General features: G+C 37.8%; 1 pseudogene; it reads left to right on the top strand.

Moving 5' to 3' along the window:
• The first annotated feature begins 6617 nt into the window (after positions 1-6617).
• LOC122126968 overlaps positions 6618-17991 on the top strand; it is a 156089-nt pseudogene continuing 144715 nt past the window's right edge.

The raw sequence follows: 17991 nt of genomic DNA, 5'->3' as shown, positions 1-17991 counted from the left end.
GCTTTAGCTTCTATTGCCGGGCCAGTGGGTAGTAGAAAATAAACTGTCCAATACTTGTATAATATGCAATATCTTCAGAATCCTAACTATATCAACCAACCATTTTGCCCTTTTTCTTTTAGGCCCAGGACCAGAACTCCAACTTACTACCTTCCACTTTTGCCCATTGGCTAGCAGTCTACCAACTGAGCCAGGCTTCCAACCCCAAAATTTTCCCTCTTAATAGATAAAAGATACAGCAGTTAACATTCACTTTATTTTTGTTCACTTATTATTAAATTTGAGTAAATAATTATACATAATATTAGGTTAAAAAAGCTCAAAGAATATACACAAATGAAACATAATATCTTTTCCTGCAACCCAAATCACTTTACTGAAGGCAGCCACTATTTGTTTCGCATGTATCCTCATCTAATAGGCTTATGTTAAGTTAGCACAGACCAGGGAATCACCAGAAACGTCCCAAAGTGGTAGGCCCTTTGTGTTAATCAGATTTATCTCCAATAATCTGGCATACATAAAAGGTATCTTACTACTCTCCAAGCTTTGTCATCCTGGTAATCATCAGAGGACCAGAGGTGTAATGTGCTCAGTGTAGTCATCCATGTCCCATGGCAGGTGCACTAAAGTTCTTTCCATGTTCTCAGTAAATACAAATGATGATATGTATTTTACACATTTATGATTGCAACTCCACTATAGGTGCCAAGTATGATATTGATTTGCTGTAATAAGGACCCACATCAGAAAGTACAATTTCAGTTGAAGTTGCTGTTTGATTTGGCATATGATATTTTTGGGGGGAGAAGGGACAGGATGAGGACTCTAATGGTTCCTAATACTAGAGCATAATTAGTTCCAGCTTTGATTGTAGAAGATTCTTCATTGATCTATATTATTCTGTTGCTCCTTGCTGTCTGTTTTTCAGCTTTCTAAAAGTGAACAGAGGTTTGATTGCCATTTTCTGTTTTGGCTCAATAAACAGTTCTAACTGAATTGTCTTCCTTTCTTCAATGGTCTGTTGCCTCTTGTCAACAGTCTGATACTTGTGACCGTATTAGTCTGTATTTTTTCATTTCGAATCTCAGAAACCATATTTTAAAATAGTTTATTTTAGAAATAAAAAGGAAAGAAAAGAAAAATCATGTGAATTCATTAGTGCTCAGCTGACCTGGGCTGGCCTTTCTAGCCAGCTTTTTAGCTATGAGAGAGAAGGGAGAAACCCAATTTAACCCCTCTGTAGTCATTCTGTCCCAACAAAGTGGGGTTAGAAGGAAGATGGATGGAGCAGGATTTGGGAACATTTAGGAACTTTATGGCTAAGAAACATTTCCTCATAAAAGACAGGCCTAAGAGTAGTGAAATAATACAAGTTAGCTATAAGGAAACAATATCCAAACCAACGTCCTTTCTTTAGTCACACCTAAGAATCACTCATGAGTACTATCTCCTCCCTAGCACTTTCGGGGCCACTTCTCCTTTGGAGAGTACACAGTCAGTTTTCTAATCAAATGGAGCCATCTGTACAGTGGAACTATATGAGTCCTTAGCCTGACCTTTCCTTGACAAACTCGCATTTAATACTCCATGCGAATGCTTGCATATTTCACTTACACTTAAAACAATGGGTGGCATAATATATGCTTAGGTCCCTTTCAAAACTTTGCCAAGTCATGATTCCCTTATTTCCCTAAGATCAGCCCACTATTATTGTGAACTCCTCCCACACTCTCCAAACTCTAAATAGCTGAAATTTTCTTAATCAAGGTTTGCTCCTCAGCTATCGAGTTCAAGCCTGCCATTTCCATTAATGGTGTACTTTCTACTTTTTATTAAACTTGCTTTGCTACTGTGTGTGTGTGTGTGTGTGTGTGTGTGTGTGTGCACGCACGCACGCACGCACGTGTGTGTGTGTGTATGTGTCTATTCATTCATTTTTTTGTTGGAGACACCAAGTATCTGGGATCATCCAGGCCATAACTACCCACTGGTAAAACAGGATTTTTAAAGACTTCTCTCCTACAATTTACTACCATTTTGCAAAAGGCTTGTAAAGCAGTTTCTTTTACCCATTATATCCAGCTCCAAGAAAAACTTATAAGGCATACTTTGTGATAAAGACATACTTGAGAGAAAGAGTAAGCATCAGAACAGCTTTGTTGTGAAGTTGGAATTATCAGAAAGAGAATTTAAGTCAAAGTCTCTCATAGATAAAGTAGGCAGCATGCAAAAACAGACAGTGAAAGCAGACAGATGGAAATTTTAACATAAAAATCTTAACATAGAACAGAAGGGGAGAGAACAGTAATATTATCTCAGAAATGAAGAATGAATTTCATGATCCTAATAGATGGTACATGGCTGAAGGAAGAATCTCAGGGCTTGAGGATTTTTTTAAATTATAAATCTCCAGAATTGAAAATCAGAAAACGAAGATGAACAAAAAATAAAGCAAAACAAAACTTTGCCTGTGAGAGCAGCATACGGTGGGACAGCTACAAAAGGTTTAACACATATGAGATTACAAGAAGGAGAAGAAAGATGAAATATTCAAATCAGTAATTGTTGAGAATCTTCCAAATTAATATCAGACAATGAACCACATATTCAGGAAGCTTTAGGAACATTGAAAGGATAAATATCAAGAAAAATACACCTAGGCATATCTACTTAATTGATGTAAAGTTTTAAAGAAAAACTCATGGAAGAGGCCAAAGGGGGTAAAACATTTTACTAGTAGAACAAAGATATGCATTACAACTGAGTGACCAGTAACTATGTAGGCACAAAGGGAATAGAGTGACATATTTAAAGTGTTGAGAGAGGAAAAATTTTAACTTTTTCAGGACATGAATGAGGTTAGATTTTAGTGATCTACATTAAGAGAGCTTTTTGGCCAGGTGCTGGTGGCTTACACCTATAATCCCAGCTACTTAGTAGACTGAGATCAAGGGTCACAGTTTGAAGCCAGTGGGGCCGGCAAAGCTGTGAGACTTCTCTCCAGTTAACCAGCAAAGAGCTAGAAGTAGAACTGTGGCTTAGGTGGCAGAGTGCCAGCCTTGAGTGAAAAAGCTAAGGGGCAATGCTTAGGCCCGAGTTCAAGTCCCAATACCAGCACAAAGAGCAAGAAAGCAAAAGTGAGCGAACATGCACTTTAGGATGCCTGAGTTACATCCTTATGCCCTCCTAACTTAAGATCAGATTTCTAGCAGAGTCTGATTTACATAACCTGAGTCATCAGCTTACCCGTTGGCTCATTGATCCAAGTGTGCTTTGATAGACAGGCTTTCCAAGACCTTGCAGAGTAGAGGAAAGGTACCTTCTAGGGAAAAGTAAGGAATGGTCCTCAAAAATGAGGAGGAAGAATGCTATACAGACAAGATCTATTGATATACAGTCTATAGTGTTATGTCTAGGTCAGGGTTGCTATCACTGGCCTTTGTGTGATGGGAATTTTACTTTATGGGTTGCTTCTGCAGTGCACCATATTATGTTCAGCATCTCCATCTTCAAGGCACTAAATGCTGTCCCTTCCTTCCCTAAATCTTCCTCTAGTCCATAGGGCTCGGAAGGTTGCTCAGTGGAAGAGCGCTTGCCTTGCAGGCATGAGGCCTTGGGTTCGATTCCTCAGTACCACATAAGCAGGAAAAAAATGCCGGAAGTAGCTCTGTGGCTCAAGTAGTAGAGTGCTAGCTTTGAGCTGAAGAGCTGAGGGACAGCACCCAGGCCCAGAGTTTGGGACCCACGACCGGACCACCCCCCCCAAAAAAAAAGAAATCCATCAATTGTTCTTTTCACTTTATTCCTCTTTTTTAAGGGAGCAGATTTTAGAGATAGACCCTGGATTAAAATACCACAATTTTGGTTTTGCTACTTGCTAAGCATTACTTCATTTAGCATATCACATAATCTTACTTGGGGTAATTTTGTAATCCAATACTTCTATAAAATGAGAATAATTATAGTACCATTTCATTGGTATAATGATTAGATTAGTATAAAATATTTCACCTCTAAGTTATTAATGTATTTGGATATGGTGGCCCAAGTCTGTAATCATAGCTACTTAGTATGCAGAGACTAAGAGATTGTGGTTCAAAGCTAGCTGGGCAAAGAGTTGGGATACTCTATCTCAACCAATGATGAGGTGCAAATATAGTGTGCTATTATCCCAGCTATGGAGGAAACAAAATGGCTGGACAGAGTGGTGTGTGCTATCATCCCCAGTAACACAGGGAAGCACAGGTCGAATAATTATAGCTCAGATTAGCATAGCAAGAACCACCTAGGAAATAACAATGCAAAAGTGACTGGAGGTATGGATCAAGAGGTAGAATACTTGCTAGGCAACCATGATACCCTTGATTTCAGTCCTCAGTACTGTCAAAAACTCATTTTATTTGTAAATGGGATAATAGTTCAATTCCAAATAGTAACTTAAATACTTTTAGAAATTCCTTTATGGGGTTATCTTTTAAAAATTAAATTGATTTATGTGGAAAAGCATTTTTCTATGACATTTAGTACTTTGAAAAATACTGAAGAATCACCCTTTGTTTCAATTAGTTTTTATTTAGTTCAGGCATGTACTAAGTTCTAGGAAGACAGGAAATATACACAGTATCAGAGGAAATATTAACCAAGTGACCAAATCAATGTCTAGGATAATCACTACTGTGAAGGGCTGTAAAGAAATCTGGGAGGGCTGGGAAGGTGACTCAGTTGTAGAGCACTTGCCTTGCATACATGAGACCCTGGGTTCGATTCCTCAGCACCACATAAGCAAGAAGAAAAAAAGCCAGAAGTGGTGCTGTGGCTCAAGTGGTAGAACGCTAGCCTTGAGCTGAAGAGCTGAGGGACAGCGTCCAGGCCCAAAGTTCAGGCCCCACGACCAGACCCCCCCCCCCAAAAAAAAAAAGAAATCTGGGAAAAACCTGGAAGCAGGGAAGAGTTAGGTGTGTTTCTGGAGTATTTCTTGAAGGCCTGGGCTGACGGGTGTGCTGTCAAGAAGCATAAGGCTTAAAGCGTACCAGAGCCACTGTTAGAATGCCGGGAGACTCCAGCATGGTGTTGGGAGGCTATCTACAACAACTGGATTAAAAAAAAAAAGCTATGAGAAAAAGTGTACTGGCTTGTACATTTGTACAAGCTGATTTTTGTCTGTTAGAGATGACCAAAGAGAGGTATATGAGACCTGGTAGAAGATATTTGTGAGATATCAGGAAGAGGTGGAATGGTATGGGTATGAGCAAGGATGTGGGAAAGAAATGAAGCAGTGATACAATTCAGCCAGATCCATGCATTAATATTTCAAGTATTGGTGATGATTTGGATGGGGTGAACAGTGAAAGAAAGGGAGGAGGTCAGGGCTGGGAACTTACAAGGACCACTTCATGTCAAACTGCATGTATTTTAGCTCACTAAATTTCTTTTTCTGTTTTTGTTTTGACCTAGTCCTTTTCAAAACTGTAAATTATTGAATATTACTTTGAAACTTGACCTTCTTAATCTAGAGGTTGGGTTTTTTTTGCAGCCAAACTGTTCAGGCTTCTTAAATTTCCTTTTGTTTTCCTATGTTCACTTTTGATATTTAAGTAGGAGCAATTTACCCGTTAGTTATTGCTCAGTTCATTTACCACTCACAGCACAGCATCTAGAAATGAGATTGGTGCATGATATTCTTGCTCCAGAGAAGGGCAGGAATCTATGAAGGCCTACACCTGTTGAGAAGGGACCTTCCTTCTCTGCTCTGTAGCTTCCCACAGGATGGTGGAGGGCATCTTACTGGGAGGGAAGGGGCTGGAGTTCACTGCTCCCTCTGAGGCCCATGCTTCCTTCAGATCCCCATTGTGCTTAAAATATGGACTTCAAGGGTAGGAAGTCAAGCTTAAGAAATTTTGTTTTACCATTTCTTATGACTAGTACTCCTTCATAATTAGAAATGCTTACATTTTACTAAAATATAGCCTGCTTTTATGAATGAATTAACATCAATTATGTAAAGCAATCTTTACTCAGATGTTTAAATTGATGCATGTAGACTGAATTACTTCATATTTTTTTCTAAGAAATGAAGAGAAAAACTGGGAAGAAAATTCATTAGACAGTTAAGTACTGAGAATTTTTTACACCTAAATGACAAGCAAGGTACGCATATAAAACATAAGAACTTCAGAAACATTTATTTAGCACAAACTATTTTTAAACACCCAAGGACGTTTTTGATTTCTTAATACATTAAAATAGTCAAAGGAACCTCAGTACATTTAAAAATAGCTCAGTCTTAAAAAAAAGAAGATATAAAGTATTATCAGCTGTGTTTTTTGTACATAATTAGCATATGCCTGTATAACGACTTTAATTATATTATTCATGATAAAAAATTCAGATGGTAAAAATCAGGGTTAACAGCTGGAAGACACATTTAAAAAATGATTCAAAGATGAGTCCAGCCTCCAGGCAGGCTATTTTAGTTTCTTGGAAACCCTCTTCACTGATTAGTGGATCATGAAGGCACTGATAAACTGTCTTGTTCCTTTTCATGAGTTTTGATGTGTTAATTATTTACCTCAGTGCTTGGCAGGTCTCTTGACAGGACATCACTGTTTCCCAAGATGGCTCAAGACTCTGTGCTCTCTTCTGAATGTCAATTTTGACTGAAGAAGCTTTCTATGTGGGAACAGGCCTCCTCCACTCTAGAAACTCAACAAGACACCTGTTTTCACCTGTCCCAGTTCCAGGAGTTCCTGAAGCAAATGTATGACTCTTTGAAAGAGATGGTAAGTAGTAGGCCAAAATAATGGAAGTATTTTGTGACGTCAAAGGCTTTCAGATTTTATCAAGCCAGAATGCTCTATAGAGTTAGAGACTTCTAGTATGGACTTAACATACTGAAGGATTAGAAAGACATAGTGCCCCTAAGTTCTGCACACAAGAGCTTCTTTCCGGTTCTCTCATTTATTATATCATTCTCCTCTTTTTAGCTAGTCGTATCACTGCATAAGACTTCCTGACCAAGTAAGTTCCTTACAGATATTTATATATTTGTGTACTTATTTTTGTGGTTCTGAGGACTGAACCTAGAGTCCTAGACATGATAGGCAAGTCCTTTCTTCCAATATTCCCAGCTCAAGTAAACGTTTTAAAATAGGCATGACTTTGGTGCTTTGTTGTCAGGTAATGAATGGGATTCTATCTGAGGCCTTTGTATCCTTCAAATCTTGAAGTGGCTATTGAACTGTTTATTCTTTTCTAAGTCTTGTTCTCAAGTGGCCTCTTGTAACAGATATTAATATCTGTTGTAATATTGAGATGTTAAATTAAAATTTTGAAACCAAATATATATATATATATTTGCCAGTCGTGGGGCCTGAACTCTGTGTCTGGGTGCTGTCCCTCAGCTCTTCAGCTCAAGGCTAGTGCTCTACCACTTGAGCCACAGCACCACTTCTGGTTTTTTTTCTTCTGCTTATGTGGTGCTGAGGAATCAAACCCAGGGCCTCATGCATGCGAGGCAAGCACTCTACCACTGAGCTACCTTCCCAGCCCCCTAATAAATATCTTAAATATTTTCTAATGAAAATTAAGGCTTTTCATGTCTTTATTATTTTTATGTAGTTCATTGTTTATAATTCCATATATTTTCTATTTTCCTTTTGGCATATATTGATTTTGTAGTAACAGATATTTTATGATAGTTTAAGGTTTCTTACTATAAACATTTATTGTTTCATATTGATTTTTAAGTTTCAGTGAAAAATTTCAAAGCCAAATTGGCACATAACACAAGTTTCTCCCCTGTAATACTTCTCTTCCTTCAAATAAGTAGGAAATTTGTAGAATAATTTTATTGATAACATGAGTTCATATGTCTTTAGAAGTTAGGAGAGATGTGGTCTGTGTGAACAACCAACGCTAATTTCTGAAGTTTTTAATTGTAAGATTTAGGTAACTTGATCTTTATGTGGTCCCAGAAAGTCTAAGAATAGCCTTGATGCAGAACAGTGAGGAATTTGTTGCTGTATCAGCAGGAAATGCTTATCGTTTCCGTTTACTTGCACATTATCTTAGTTTGCCTTATTTTTGAACTTTTATGAAAGGTAAAAAAGTGGGAAAGGAGCCAATTGTGTAATAGCATGTGTATTTTTTAATCTTAAGCTGTTTTTTAATTGGTTGATTTTTCTCTCTCCAGGGTTTAGATTGTTGTAATTAAGTATGATGTCATTGATCATATAGCAATCAAAATAGTAATAAACAGATATATATCTTTATGCTTTGGCTGCTTCTATTTCTTTTTACAAGTTCCGGAGTTCTTATCCTTTTAAACCTTCTTTGAAATAGACTTACTGGAGCTAAGATAGGAACCTTTCTTATTATGTCAAAGTAAAAAGCTAAGATGAAAATATTAGATCATACACTTATGAATTTCCATTTATATTTTATACTCTTATGGAGTCTATAATTTTTAAATGAAGTAGACTTTTCTTGACTATTAATTATGAGTAAAGTAAAAATCAATTGTATAACAAAATTTTATTTTACCTAATCATATTTCTTAATTCTGGTGACCTGATTTAAGGATGAAATTCAGGATGACAGTTGGTTGCTTGTTAAATTTTATTTGAATGTCTTACCTAATGATCTCATCCTTTTTTGTAAACTTTCTAAGTAAACTTAAACAAAGGATATTGGAGCTTCCTCAAATTACAGCATCAGTTCGGTCTTCTGAGTTGCATAATGCTCTGTTCTAACCAAAATGAAATTTTCCTTTATAGGATTTTAATATAATCATGGAAAGATACCCCCAAATTGGTCATCTGTTAGCCAAAACTTGAAAGAATCCTTTTATCTTAGCATATGGTAAGAATCTAAGATACGTCCTCTCAAAATATAAACTTTTAGAAGATGTGGTATATATACACAATGGAATTCTATGCCTCCATCAGAAAGAATGACATTTCCCCATTTGTTAGGAAATGGAAAGGCTTGGAAAAAATTATATTAAGTGAAGTAAGCCAGGCCCAAAGAAACGTAGGTCCCATGGTTTCCCTTATTTGCAATATCTAGTATAGGTATGAGTCAAGCGGAAAAAGTCAGAGAATGTGATGTTAGGAAAACAAAACCTCAAATATGTATTTTAATGTTTTTGTTTCTTTCATGCATGTGTTTCTAACGCATTTATAAGATTATTTCTTTGTTGCTTTGTATGTCCCTCCCCCACAGTGTAACCCCCGCTTTCACTATATTTGATGTCAGTATAACATGTGGAGGAGATGGGGACAAACAAGTCGTTTAAGGATTCAGGTGGACCTGTTGCAACAATGAGAAGTACAAAATGTCATGTCAAAACCAGCTTTACAATGTCGGTGGGGGGGGGGAGGGGGGGTATGATTGGTTGGGAGGGAGGGGGGAGGCTGGGAAGGGAGGTGAAGGGTAAACAAAGGAGGAGGCTGCAATGCTTGGTAAGAAATGTATGCATTATCCTGCCCATGTAATTGTAACCCCTCTGTACAGTATGTTCTCAAATAAAATAAAATAAAATTTAAAAAAAAATAAAAATAAAAAAAAATATATAAACTTTTATAAAGTTTTAATCTTTGCATTGGTTAACAAAATACAAAGACTTAAATTGTAAGCTTCTCTCCTGTTTTTCATGAGACAACTCATCAAAGGTCATTGTTCTACTGCAGAGGTAGTATCATTTATTGTTATCTGTGGGTCTGTATGTTTAAATAGGTAAACCCCCATACCCAGTGCAGATTTATAGGAAAATAGTACTCTCTGTATTAGAGTGATGAAACTCATCTGTCTTTCTGTCTGTCTGTCTATCTATCTATCTATCTATCTATCTATCTATCTATCTATCTATCTATCTATCTATATTTTTTATGGTACTGAGATTTTGAATTCAGGACTTTGCACTTACAAAGCAGTACTCTACTGCTTGAACCATGTCCCCTGCCTTTCTGCTTTATAGGTTTTTCAGATAGGGTTTCCATTTTATGGCCAGGCTGTCTGAGATTGTAATCTTACTATTTACCTTTCCTACATAGCTGGAATGCTCTACTGTACCCAGCTTTTTATAGTTAAGGTGTGGGGGGGGTCTCATGAACTTTTTTTGCCTGCATTGGCCTTGAGTGCTAATCCTTCTGATCTCTACCTCCTAAGTAATTAGGTTTACAGGCTCAGTTTCAGATCACTTAAACACTAACTGTTATTTGTAATTACTTCCAGTACCTCATTTTAAACTTAGAATGAAATGGTCATACTAATGATGCCAAGCTAATTTCTTTGTTTCAGTTTCACATTATCATATTGTTCCCTTTTGTTGGAAAATCATTCTTCTGCTGTGGGTTTGCCATTATTTGGTAGTGACATTCAGGTTTTGTTGAGAGCTTTTGTTGACACTTTAGAAGAGGTATTCCTTCATGGACCTCCTGCTTAACCTGCTCATCTTCATTGTACAGGTCAATTACTAGCAGAGCCTGAAGGTCTGCAATTTCTGGAGTTGATTTCCCTTTCCTCTCTTTGTCCTTTGTCCTTTTAGGTCTTTTTTGAAAAAGCTTTCAGTGGCTAAATTAGGGAGTGCTCTTCAATTCTGCCTTTATTATAATACTTATTCCATCCTATGAAGCCCTAAAGCATTAAATTCCTTCAGAGAGCAGGAACTGTGCGTTCAGTTCTCTTTGTTATCCTAGAGCCCAGCACAGGGGTAGCACGTGCCTCTGAAGGAGCATGGCTGAGGTTTCTTGTTTTGTATTGACCAGATTACTAGCTAATTTAATATATGTTTAACAAGAGGTTTTTATTATGTCCTGTATGCAGTTATTTATATTTTTTCTTTCTGTTTTAGCTTTCGGTACCCTTTGTCTTATATATAAGCTTATCTATCCTTGGAAGTGAAAGGGAATCACAGAGATAGTAGGATAAAAGATGAACTACTGAAACAAAGATACTCACTAGATACTATTTTGGGAAGGGGAGTAGGAAGTGGTAAGTAGGAGAAAATGAGGGAAGGGTAACAATGTTTAAAAAGAAATGTACTCATTACTTACTTATGTAACTATAACAGCCCTCTTCATCACCTTTACAATAAATTAAAAAAATAAAAATCAAAAGTCTAATAGCATAATATTATGACATTAGAACCAAAAATAAGTGGCTATTTCCCATTGATTTTTTAGAGAGAGAGAGAGAGAGAGAGAGAGAGAGAGAGAGTCCCTAAGGGTTGTTTTTTTTTTTTTTTTTTTTTTTGCCTAAAGCTAGGGCTCTCTCACTTGAGCCACAGCTCCATTTCCAGCTTTTTGGTGGTTAGTTGGAGATAAAAGTTCCTGCCCAGGCTGACTTTGACCAGCAATCCTCAGATCTCAGCCTTCTGAGTAGCTAGATAACAGGTGTGAACCACCAGTACCTAGTTTTCCAATTGATATTTTAAGGAACTGTACAGTTTCCCATTCCTAGCCTATGATAACTCATTATAAGAGCCACAAACCAGTTGGACATGGTAGCTTATGCCTGTAATCTTAATCCAGGAGGTTGAAATCTAGAGGATTGTAGTTTGAAGTCAGCCGGAACAGAAAAGGTTCACTGTACTCCATCTCCAAAATAGCCAGTAGAAACTGGGCTGCAGGTTTGGCTGAATTGGTAGAATACCAGCTTAGCAAGCATGAAACCCTGATTTAAAAGGAGGTAGGAGAAGGAAAGTACTTTTCTCTGTGCACTCATGTGTGAGTGTGCTGCATACTCAAACATACTCGCCCTACTTTTTTCCTTTCTGTCCCTGCTTCTTTCCACTAAAGTCTCTTCCATGTCCCCATCAGATTCTCTTGATCTAAATATCAAAACTAGTAAGTTAGCACTGTGTGTAACAGTATAACACTGTGTCACCAGGGCCACTTAGTTGCTCTAAGTATATAAATTGCAGCTAGGCCAGTGTTGCTCAAACATCTTTCCAGAAATAAATTTTAGGAACATGTGTGTATGCATGTTTATGCATTCATACAGTCTCCTTTGCAAATGTGAAGAGTTCAAATCCCTGTATTGCCCCCTATAAAAAAAAAAAAGAGAGGGGCTGGGAAGGTGGCTCAGTGGTAGAGTGCTTGCCTTGCATGCATGAAGCCCTGGGTTTGATTCCCCAGCACCACATAAGCAAAAAGAAAAAAAGCCAGAAGTGGTGCTGTGGCTCAAGTGGTAGAACGCTAGCCTTGAGCTGAAGAGCTGAGGGCCAGTGTCCATGCCCAGAGTTCAGACCCCACAAATGGACCACCCCCCCCCAAAAAAAGAGAAAAAGATTGTTAATAATGGAAAGAAGAGTATCTTTTTATTCTGTGTTATCTTCTATAAGCAAATGTTACCTTTATCTTCCTTATAATTTCTTTTATAATCTGTCATTGGGGTTTGAACACAGGGCCTGGGCACTGTCCCTGAGCTTTTTGGCTCAAGGCTAGAGCTCTACTATCTTGAGCCACAGATCCTTTTTGGTTTTCTGGTGGTTATTTGGACATAAAGAGTCTCAGGGAGCTGGGTGCTAGTTAGTGGCTGACACCTGTAATCCTAGCTACTCAGGAGGCTGAGATCTGAAGATCACAGTTTGAAGCCAGCTGCTCTTATCTCCAATTAAACCACTCAAAAACTGGAAGTGGCGCTGTAGCAGTAAGTGGTAGAGCTTTGAATACAAAGAAGCTCAAGAACAGAGCCCAGGTTCTGAATTCAAGCCCCATGACAACAAAAAAAGAGTATCACAGACTTTTCCTGTCCAGGCTGGCTTTGAATTGCAGTCCTCAGATCTTAACCTCCTGAGTAGCTAAGATGACACGCATGAGTCATCATTGTCTACTTTTTTATTTTTAATTTATTTATTGTTGTTATAAAGGTGGTGTACAGAGGGGTTGCAACTGAAGTCAGATAAAGAGTACATTTCTTTTTGAGTAATGTTGCCCCTTCCCTAGCTCTCTCCCAGTTTTTCCCTTAGCCCCACCTACAAATTGTATAGTTTACCTTCAATATACTGTTTAATGACTTCCAGTGCTGCATTTGTTCACACTTTGTCCTACCATTTCTTTTTTTTTTTTTTTTTTTTTGGTCGGTCGTGGGGCTTGAACTCTGGGCCTGGGCGCTGTCCCTCAGCTCTTCAGCTCAAGGCGAGCGCTCTACCACTTGAGCTACAGCGCCACTTCCGGTTTTCCGGTGGTTTATTGGAGATAGGAGTCTCATGGTCTCTCCTGCCCGGGCTGGCTTTGAACCACGATCCTCAGATCTCAGCCTCCTGAGTAGCTAGGATTACAGGCGTGAGCCACCAGCGCCCGGCTTGTCCTACCATTTCTGTGCCCCCTTTTCCCTCCCAAAAACAGATAAACAAGACAAAAGAAAAAAGAAAACAAAGGGCTTGGAAGGTGGCTCATTGGTAGAGCCCTTGCCTTGCATGCTTGACGCCCTGGATTCGATTCCTCAGCACCACATAAGCAGAAAAAAAAAAAAAACTGAAAGTGGCGCTGTGGCTCAAGTGGTAGAGTGCTAGCCTTGAGCTGAAGAACTGAGGGACAGCACCCAGGCCCAGAGTTCAGGCCCCACGACCAGACCCCTTGCCCCTCCCCCCCCAAAAAACCAAGAAAACAATAACAAAGGGAAAAAAACACTATTGCTATTTCTTGGAGTTGATTTCATGATTTCATATATAATATTATTTTATATGATCAGATACACATAGCTATTTCCCCTTTGTGATCTTCTCAGAATATCTTCCTTTGGTCTCACTCTGTGTACCTTCACCTTCTTAATTTGGAGTGCTTAGTTCTAATTCTACCTTCAATCTCCACCATCATAACTATTCATGATCTACTATATGTAATAATCTACCTCCCTCCCCCAAAAAAAACTTTACAGCTTAAAAAAAAACCTTTATTGTCTAAAAAAAATACTGAAAATTTAAAGCTTAAAACTAAAACTTAAAACGTACGGAATATAGCTGTCATTTGGAATTTCAGTTCAAGATGCATAACCTATTAGATAGAAGATGCCTGCATATTCCTTTCCCTTCCACTCCTTTTATTAAAATCCACATTTTCATTAAGGTCTGCTGTCATGGCTGACCCCAGAATGGAGCAAGTCAGTTTCTGATCTCACTTGAGTGCTCTGAACCTTGTGGGATAGATGCCCTAGTTTTCATCTCAGAGCTTTTAGGGAAGAGTCTGCCAGATGCCATACCCTGTGTTAACCCTCGTGAATAACTAGCAGTACCTTGTCTATGAACTGTCAGAGTAAAGCAAGCTCATCAGAAGTATCTTTTGATACATTTCCTTTTTAAAATTCATGCACCACATTTTCATTTTGCAACAGAATCTCACTTATAACTCATGTTCACCTGAAGTTTGGTATATGATCCTGGCTAGCTTTAGTTCATGATCCTTCTGAGTGCTAGGATTACAGGTGAGCGACTAGACGGCTTAATTTCAGTACATTGTAAGCCATTAATTTTGTTCTGGGCAAAGAAATGCAGTTTTTGTAGGTTGGATAGACTCCTGGCCAGCCTGGATTCTCTTTTAAGAAAAACATGCACATACTACCTTCACTAGCTGTGCAGAATCAACTCCTGAGGAACTCACCTACCAAAATTTTGGATTGCTTTAAATTCTATAACTACCTCCCTTCTTCCCTCTTTTTAAAAATTCTTAATCCAATTATAAAATTACCAAGAATGAACTAAATCATCACAGACAGAAAAATGAAGTGGTCCATCAAATAGCTAATTCTGCCAAATGTAAGATTTCACAGCCTGGCATTTTCATCATATATTTGGTAGTAAAGTTTTAAATTTTAGGATAGAAAATTGGGAGCATGTAATACGTTTATATTTATTTATTTGTTTACTTAATTACTTAGGGGGTCCTGGAGCTCAAACTTGGCTTGGACACTGTCTCTGGGTTCCTATTTGCTATTCTATTACTTGAGCCACAGTGTCTCTTTGAGCTTTTTTCTGTTATTAATTGGAGATAAGAGTCTCATAGACTTTCCTGCTCCAGCTGGCTTTGAACCATGATCCTCAGATCTCAGCCTTCTGAGTAGCTAGGATTACAGGCATGAGCCAGTGAGGCCTGGCAAGTTTCTGTTTTATGCAAATCATTTGCTACTAAGCAGAGTACATGTGAAAACAATTGTTTGTTTTATTAACTGTTTTTAATAGCCAGGGTATTTTGGCAACTTAATAAATTAAAGGATTAAACTGGAAATACTGACTTCTGCTGTGTCTACCCATAGTAGTTCTGTTGCTTTTAAAAGGCTGAAGTTACTAATGGTTTGAAATGAGAAAAAAGCTGATTTTGAGAGAAGCCCAGGTTCTCTTCCTTCCTCTCTGCTCCATCCCATCTTCCCATCATTCTTGTTTGTCTTTAAAAACTGCTGCTGTTATAAAAATGGAATTTGACCACACAAGAGTTTAAATGTAAGTGATCCTGAACCCACAAGAAAAAAAAAAAAAAACACACATAGTCCTGTATACTTGGTTTGTAAATCTAGGACTTTGAGAATTTCCCAAGCATAATGTTTTTATGTAGATTATCTTTTTTCTTCTTTTTGATAAAAACCTAGTCATTTTTTCCTTTACAGATGAAAGTAAAAAATATCTAATATGGTGCTTATGTTGTCTGATTAAAAAAGAGCCACAGAATTCTAGAGAATCTGAACTTAACTTCTGGATACGGGTAAGAACAAATCTTGCTTAACACTGCTTTGAAACAAATTGATTATTTAAAGGTAGTGCCTTTTACTTTTTCTCTTCTTTTTTTCTTTTACTTTTTTCCCTTTTGGTCCAATTCCATTATGTTTTGAAAGTCTTTCTTTCTGTCTTTTTTTCTTTCTTTCTTTTCTTTCTGTCGTGGGGCCTGAACTCTGGGCCTGGGTACTGTCCCTTAGCTCTTTAGCTCAAGGCTAAGCACTCTACACTTGAGCCACAATAAGCACTCTACACTTGAGCCACAATGCCATTTCTAGCTTTTTCTGTTTATGTGGTGCTGAGGAATCAAACTCAGGGCTTCATGTGTGTGAGGCACTCACTACACTACTGAGCCACCTTCCCAACCCCTTGAGAAAGTTTTTCTAAAGCATACCCTTCAAATATTTTGCTGGATACAAAAGTTACTTGAGTTCAACTTTTCTTGATTATGAATTCCAAAAAATATTATCCTTCGGATGAACTTCCCAAGGCAAGACCTAGTGTTGAGTGGTTTTGAAAAGCTACATTTAGATAATTAAAAGAGTGTACTCCATTTCTTTCCAGCAATTGTTGTCTTCCAAAAAACAATTTCTCCCTCCTAACCTAGTGTAAATCCTTATATAATTCCTCTCCAAGTACGTCTGCCTCCCTCAGAACCTGTTGTGTATGTAAAAGTCCCCAGGGAATAGCAGTGTTTATTTTGTGTCCTTAAGAGTACCTGAGCCAGTGGACCAGCACCTGGTGGTGGTTGTTGACCACTGCTTGCTCTTGTCAGAGCTGTTACCTGCAGCACCAGTTCATATTGATGGCTTCTTACTTTTCCCTGCCTGTTTCAGCTTCGTTACTGAAAAGACAGGATACAACTGGAGAATATAATAAGGCTGCGACTTGGCTGGCCTCACCACCCCCATGTTGGCTAATTTTTTTTTTCCCCTGTTACCCTCACTGAACTGCTGCCACAATCCAAGGACTTTCTGATGCCTGTCAGACTCCACTTCATGTACATATGGTTCAGATTAGCTGCTTAGTATTATGAAATCGCCCAATCAGATTAATGTGCAAAGTTTTGTCCATCAGTCTGACTTGATATATTATTATATTCACAACTTTTTATAATTCCTTTATTTTAGACAAAATTGCTAACAGAGAAGATTAAGTATTTGTATTTTTCTGTTAGAGTGAAAGTAGAGACAGTAAAAATAGAGAAAAGTGAAAAATACTTGAGGAATTAAGGAAAGAATACAACATTGAATTGCAATGAAAATTCATGTGAAAGGTTGAAGAAAGGTTCTGTTGAGTAGTATTAGAGAAAAATGTATGGAAAATAAGGCTGTATATATAGAATGATATATTTAGTCTTTGATTTTTAATTTTTGTATTTAGTTAGTTAATTGTGCTGGTCCTGGGGCTTGAACTCAGGGCCATGGTGCTTTCCCTGAGCTTTTGTGCTCAGGGATAGTGCTCTACAACTTAGGTCACAGCTTTGTTTCCATTTTTAATTTTTAATTTCTGCTTTTTATTGAATATTTTGTATTTAATGACTATTTTGTGTGTAAGTTTGTATGACTAGCTCAATAAATCCTAAAATTGGCCATGTAATAAAGGCAGTGTTTTTTATTTTTTAAAGGATAATTAGGTTAGTTTTCTTCATTTATCTATTGTCTTTATTAATCTGTTTAAAGATTCTGCCTTCATATTTTACATCGTGGTTTTCCTTTAAATTAATACCTTTATTTTTTTTCTAGTACGCACTTACATTAAGTGTAGTATAGAGAAGTAAAATGAAACACTTAATTCCTACCTCCACAGATCTCACAGAATAGTAACCAGATAACTCCAGAGCAGTGCAGGTAGGTTGCTAGTGGAGCTTTCTGTAAGTGTGATGGTGACACAAAGAGGGATTCATTGCCCAGATTGAAGCGTTTGGAGACATTTCCTAAGGGAAGTGACATGCAAGCCAAGGTCTGAAGGATACCTAGGAGAGCAAGATTAAAGTTAGTATATTACTATCAACCTAAAGAGTATGCAAAGCAGCATCATGAGAAAGCAAATGTTATATTCAGAGAACTGCAGGTTCTTAGAGATGCCTGGAGCCTTGGGTTGCAAGAGCAAACACCAAACCTTATGTCTGATTTTATGACATTTTTACTTGATCGTGAAGGTAGTAGTAAGGAACCTCCAGCATATCTAAACAGAGAAATTGTGTTTTAGAAGTCAATGAAATTAGTTGATGTGGAAGAGGAAATTGTGAGGATCTGAATGACATGGAGAAGAGGGGTCAG

This window comes from Dipodomys spectabilis, unplaced genomic scaffold (assembly GCF_019054845.1).
Source record: "Dipodomys spectabilis isolate Male_0828 unplaced genomic scaffold, ASM1905484v1 ptg000295l, whole genome shotgun sequence".
In the NCBI taxonomy this organism is placed as follows: domain Eukaryota; kingdom Metazoa; phylum Chordata; class Mammalia; order Rodentia; family Heteromyidae; genus Dipodomys; species Dipodomys spectabilis.
Note: the sequence above shows the minus strand (reverse complement) of the source record. Positions and strands in the feature narration are given on the sequence as shown.